Here is a 5,420-nt window from a genome sequence, read left to right on the forward strand (position 1 = left end):
GCTTAGACCGCTACGCCACCGTGGGGCTTGTGTGTGTGTTTCTATGGCAACATGAATAATATAATTTTACACACCCCCACCTTTTAATACACATTAAAGCATCGTGTCATTAGCATTTTTGGCCATTTCAATTCTTCCACAAAGACTTTCAGGTTCTCGCCCCTCTGAGGGTGCTGATGAACATAACAGTGGTAGTTCACTAATTAAGAAACATCCTAATTAACTTCAATGACTGTGTGTGTGTGTGTCTTTAGCAGAGGACGTGTGTGTGTGTGTGTGTGTGTGTGTGTGTGTGTGTGTGTGTGTGTGTGTGTGCGTGTGTGTGTGTGTGTGTGTGTGTGTGTGTGTGCGTGCGTGCGTGTGTGTGTGTGTGTGTGTGTGCGTGTGTGTGTGTGTGTGCGTGTGTGTGTGTGTGTGTGTGTGTGTGTGTGTGTGGATGGAGGTGTCAAACCACATGTCACACCTCTTAGTGCTGCAGTGTCCTCCCTTTGTTCCTGACCCTGACCTGACCCCTGACCCTTGACCCTGACCCTGACCTGACCCCTGACCTGACCCCTGACCCTGACCTGACCCCTGCCCCTGACCCTGTCCTGACCCCTGACCCTGACCTGCTGATGCTCTCTAGCAGCTCTCTCAGCCTGTTCTGATGATGGATGGTCTATTATTGATTAGCCTATTTTCATGATGTAGGGTGTGGTGTTGATTTCAACCCACAGAAATCAGGCCGGTTAGGAGAGTGGATCCTTGAACTTGATTTCAGATGATTTCAGATGATTCCGTTGTTCCGTTGGTTTGCAACATGTGGCTGCAATGGGGATGGGGATGCTGTTACCAGGTGAGCCACATGGCTGGGTTAGGTTAGGTTAGGGTTAGGTTAGGGTTAGTTTAACACAGCTTGGCTGGGTTAGGGTTATGGACATTTTCTCCGGCGTTAATGCATGCTTTTGTTGTTACCCGTTTGGACTATTGTAACGGTCTCCTTTCTGGTCTTCCGAAGAAAGCTATTGGCCAGCTGCAATTAGTCCAAAATGCAGCAGCGAGAGTTTTAACCAAAACAAGCAGACGAGCTCATATAACTCCTATTCTAGAGGAGGGGAGGCTGGGAGGAGGGGAGGCTGGGAGGAGGGGAGGAGGGGAGGAGGGGAGGCTGGGAGGAGGGGAGGAGGCTGGGAGGAGGGGAGGAGGGGAGGAGGGGAGGCTGGGAGGAGGGGAGGAGGCTGGGTGGAGGGGAGGAGGGGAGGAGGGGAGGAGGGGAGGAGGAGGAGGAGGGGAGGAGGAGGAGGAGGGGAGGCTGGGAGGGGGGGAGGAGGGGAGGCTGGGAGGAGGGGAGGAGGGGAGGCTGGGAGGAGGGGAGGAGGCCAGTGTGTGTTGGACCAGGGCGGGAGCGTGGCGTGCGACACCACTCCAGAGCTCTGACTCACTCTGATATTACATCAGCAGGGACACAGTGGAGCATTTATTGTGTTGTACTGAGTTGTACTGAGGTTTCTCTCCAGGGTTAGGGTTAGTAACTCTCTGAGACCACAGAGGATCGCAGACACAGAAACAGCTGCAGTCGCTGGTCGCTTGCTGGACTCAGAGCGGAGGATCTTAGAGCAGAGGAGGACTTAGAGCGGTCACAGTCACGGAGACGGGAGTCCTGTGTTTTACTTCTGAAGCGTCTCCTGCTGGACCTTTTCTTCTGCTACAGAGCGAGACGTTAGAATTATAAGGTTCTATCTCCATTTTTGTCAAAATTGAGTTTTTTACATAATCTGATCCATTAGGTGTTTATTAATGCCTGTGTGGTGTTATTTTTAAAATGTTGACATTTTTGAGTTAGTAATTAATAAAATACAAAGGTTCCATCTCACAAAACATAATGGAATGTAAAAACTTTGACGCTCAATATCTCTGAGCTGCCCTAAACGGAGATAGAACCTTATCATTCTAAACGGAGATAGAACCTTATCATTCTAAACGGAGATAGAACCTTATCATTCTAAACGGAGATAGAACCTTATCATTCTAAACGGAGATAGAACCGTATCATTCTAAACAGAGATAGAACCTTATCATTCTAAACGGAGATAGAACCTTATAATTCTAAACGGAGATAGAACCTTATCATTCTAAACGGAGATAGAACCTTATCATTCTAAACGGAGATAGAACCTTATCATTCTAAACGGAGATAGAACCTTATCATTCTAAACGGAGATAGAACCGTATCATTCTAAGCTCACGAGAGGGACTTAGAGGGGCTGTGAGAGAGGGACTAGAGGGGGGGGGGTCAGGCAGAGAGAGGGGGGTGGTCAGCATGGCTCTGGGGCTGCTGTGTGGGGCGGGGGGGCTGCTGTCGTCGGGCACCCAGGCGGTGTGGAGCCTGGCGGAGAGGAGCCTCAGCAGGTGGGCCAGCCGGGGCCTCGCGTTGCCGTGCCGACGCCTCCTTCTACACACCTGGGCCCGCCTGGCGGGGGGCTTCCACCAGGTAGGCTGGCTGGAGGGGGTGTGTGTGTGTCAGTGTGTGTGTGTGTGTGTGTGTGTGTGTGTGTGTGAGTGTGTGAGTGTGTGAGTGTGTGACGAGGACAGGGTGCTTTAACAGGGGTCTCATGGCTCATATCGGAGTCATCAGTCAGAAGCAGCTGTGGGTGGGGGGGGGGGGGGGCTGTGGTGGTCTGGGGGGGGGGCTGTGGTGGTCCAATGGCTCAGGTTAGGGGTTAGGGTCAGGGTTAGGGTCAGGGTTAGGCTCAGGGTTAGGGTCAGGGCCAGGGTTAGCACTGCACTGGACAGCTCCCACAATCCTTTAGAGGGTTGCTATAGTGATGTGTTGATAGTGATGTGTTGCCATAGTGATGTGTCCTGTGTCTTAGACAGTGGAGCTTATGTAATTAACGTTACAATATTTCTTTCTATAAAGACGGCTTACACACAGTCCCAGTCACACCCAAGTTGTTTTTCTCTGCTTGTGTCTCTGCGTCATGGTGTGAACCTGCAGAGTGTTACATGGTGTGACCTCTGACCTGCAGGGTGTTACATGGTGTGACCTGCAGTGTGTTACATGAATGAATGAATGAATGAATGGTCTTTATTGTCATTGCTATAGTACAGGTACCAAACAACGAAATTTGGGAGGGGGGGGCTCCCCTGGTGCTAGGAAAGAAGAAGAAGAAAAAAAAAAAAAAAGAAGGGAAGGAGCTGGTTTACATAAATAAAGGCTATGTACACTATCCACTATACTATACTGTACAGATAAAACGACTAGGGTTGTCATATTGCACATAGTGTTATTGCACATTCATTTAAAGTGTCGCAGTTTGCAGGCTTGAAATGTACACATTTGTGCCTCAGCACTACACCTGATTTTTTCAATCCAGCAGCTGCCATCAATCCGTCCAGACTGTCCAGGGCCCAGAACCTAGGTCTTTGCTGTGTTCAGGGCCTGGATGGCCCTGGGGTAGAAGCTGAGCTTCAGTCTGTTTGTCCTTGCGGCCATGGTCCTGTACCGCCTTTTCGAGGGCAGCCGGGCAAAGTGTTCGTACCCAGGGTGGGATGGGTCTCTGGAGATCTTGGAGGCCTTCCTGAGGCAGCGTGTGTTGTACAGCTCTTCCAGAGAGGGGAGGGGGGCGCCGGTGATCTTCTGGGCTGTTCTCACAACTCTCTGTAGCGCATTTCTCTCTGCGGTTGTGCAGCTGGAGAACCAGTTGCAGATGCAGTAGGTGAGGATGCTCTCCACTGCGCAGCGGTAGAAGGCCACCAGTATCTCCTGCTTGTTGTGTTCCTTCCTGAGGACTCTCAGGAAGTAGAGCCGCTGTTGTGCCTTCTTGATGGTGGCTGCTGTGTTGTTCTTCCAGGTCAGGTCATCCCGCATGTGCACCCCCAGGAATCGGAGGGTTGAGACTCTCTCCACGCTCTCTCCGTCGATGAGCAGGGGCTGGGGCTGGAGATTTTTTCCTCCTGAAGTCCACGATGATTTCCTGGGTCTTTGACTGGTTCAGCAGCAGGTTGTTAACCTTGCACAGCTTGCTCAGCTGCTCTACCTCATCCCTGTACGCCGCCTCGTCCCCCCCCGAGATGCAGCCCACCACGGTGGTGTCGTCTGCAAACTTTACGATGGAGTTGCTGGGGTGGACGGGGGTGAAGTCGTAGGTGTAGAGGTTGTAGAGGATGGGGCTGGTGTGAACCTGCAGTGTGTTACATGGTGTGACCTCTGACCTGCAGAGTGTTACATGGTGTGACCTCTGACCTGCAGGGTGTTACATGGTGTGACCTCTGACCTGCAGGGTGTTACATGGTGTGACCTCTGACCTGCAGTGTGTTACATGGTGTGACCTCTGACCTGCAGTGTGTTACATGGTGTGACCTCTGACCTGCAGTGTGTTACATGGTGTGACCTCTGACCTGCAGTGTGTTACATGGTGTGACCTCTGACCTGCAGGGTGTTACATGGTGTGACCTCTGACCTGCAGAGTGTTACATGGTGTGACCTCTGACCTGCAGGGTGTTACATGGTGTGACCTCTGACCTGCAGGGTGTTACATGGTGTGACCTCTGACCTGCAGAGTGTTACATGGTGTGACCTCTGACCTGCAGGGTGTTACATGGTGTGACCTCTGACCTGCAGGGTGTTACATGGTGTGACCTGCAGTGTGTTACATGGTGTGACCTGCAGGGTGTTACATGGTGTGACCTGCAGTGTGTTACATGGTGTGACCTGCAGTGTGTTACATGGTGTGACCTGCAGGGTGTTACATGGTGTGACCTGCAGTGTGTTACATGGGAGTAAAGAATTCTTCAGATAAAGAGCTTGGAAGGTTAAGAGACGACTACTCAATTTGGAGTAAGAAAGTTCTCCATAATTCAATGTTTGCCTGACAGTAAATAAAAACACTTTGTTCAGACTTACAACCTCACCCATAGGACCATAGTCAATTGAGATGTCGCGTGTTAGAAAACAAAGCAAAAAAAAAAAGGTTTCCTGTATAAAAAAGTTTAATGGTAGCTGTGTTGTGGTGGAGAGAACAATGTGTCCTAGGCTGGTAGTTAAACGCCAGGCCTCCCCACCCTGTGGTCCGGGGACATGACCGGCACTTTCCACCAGAGAAGAGAGGCAAGGCCAGGCCAGCTGGGTGACACGTCGTTTTCACTACCAGACACAGAAATACATGTTGTTCTCTAGAGTAGCAGGCAGCCGTGAGAGTCAACATTGTCACGCAAGTCTGGCTCTGTGCAGCAAGGCTCGTTTCTCTCTCTCTCTCTCTGCAACTTTACACATCTGATGTCTTTAAATCTGCCAGTTGTATCTGACGACAACAAGGGTTCTTTGTGCTAGCCTTCCAGGAATAGCAGAATAGGGAAAGCAGATTATGGGGTTTAAAATATCACCAACCCAAACAGTAGTTTGAATGCTTTGAATGTCTGCTTGCTATCTGTTTGTGTGG

The sequence above is a fragment of the Nansenia antarctica genome (assembly GCF_963989245.1).
Source record: "Nansenia antarctica genome assembly, chromosome: 18".
Taxonomy (NCBI): Eukaryota; Metazoa; Chordata; class Actinopteri; order Argentiniformes; family Microstomatidae; genus Nansenia; species Nansenia antarctica.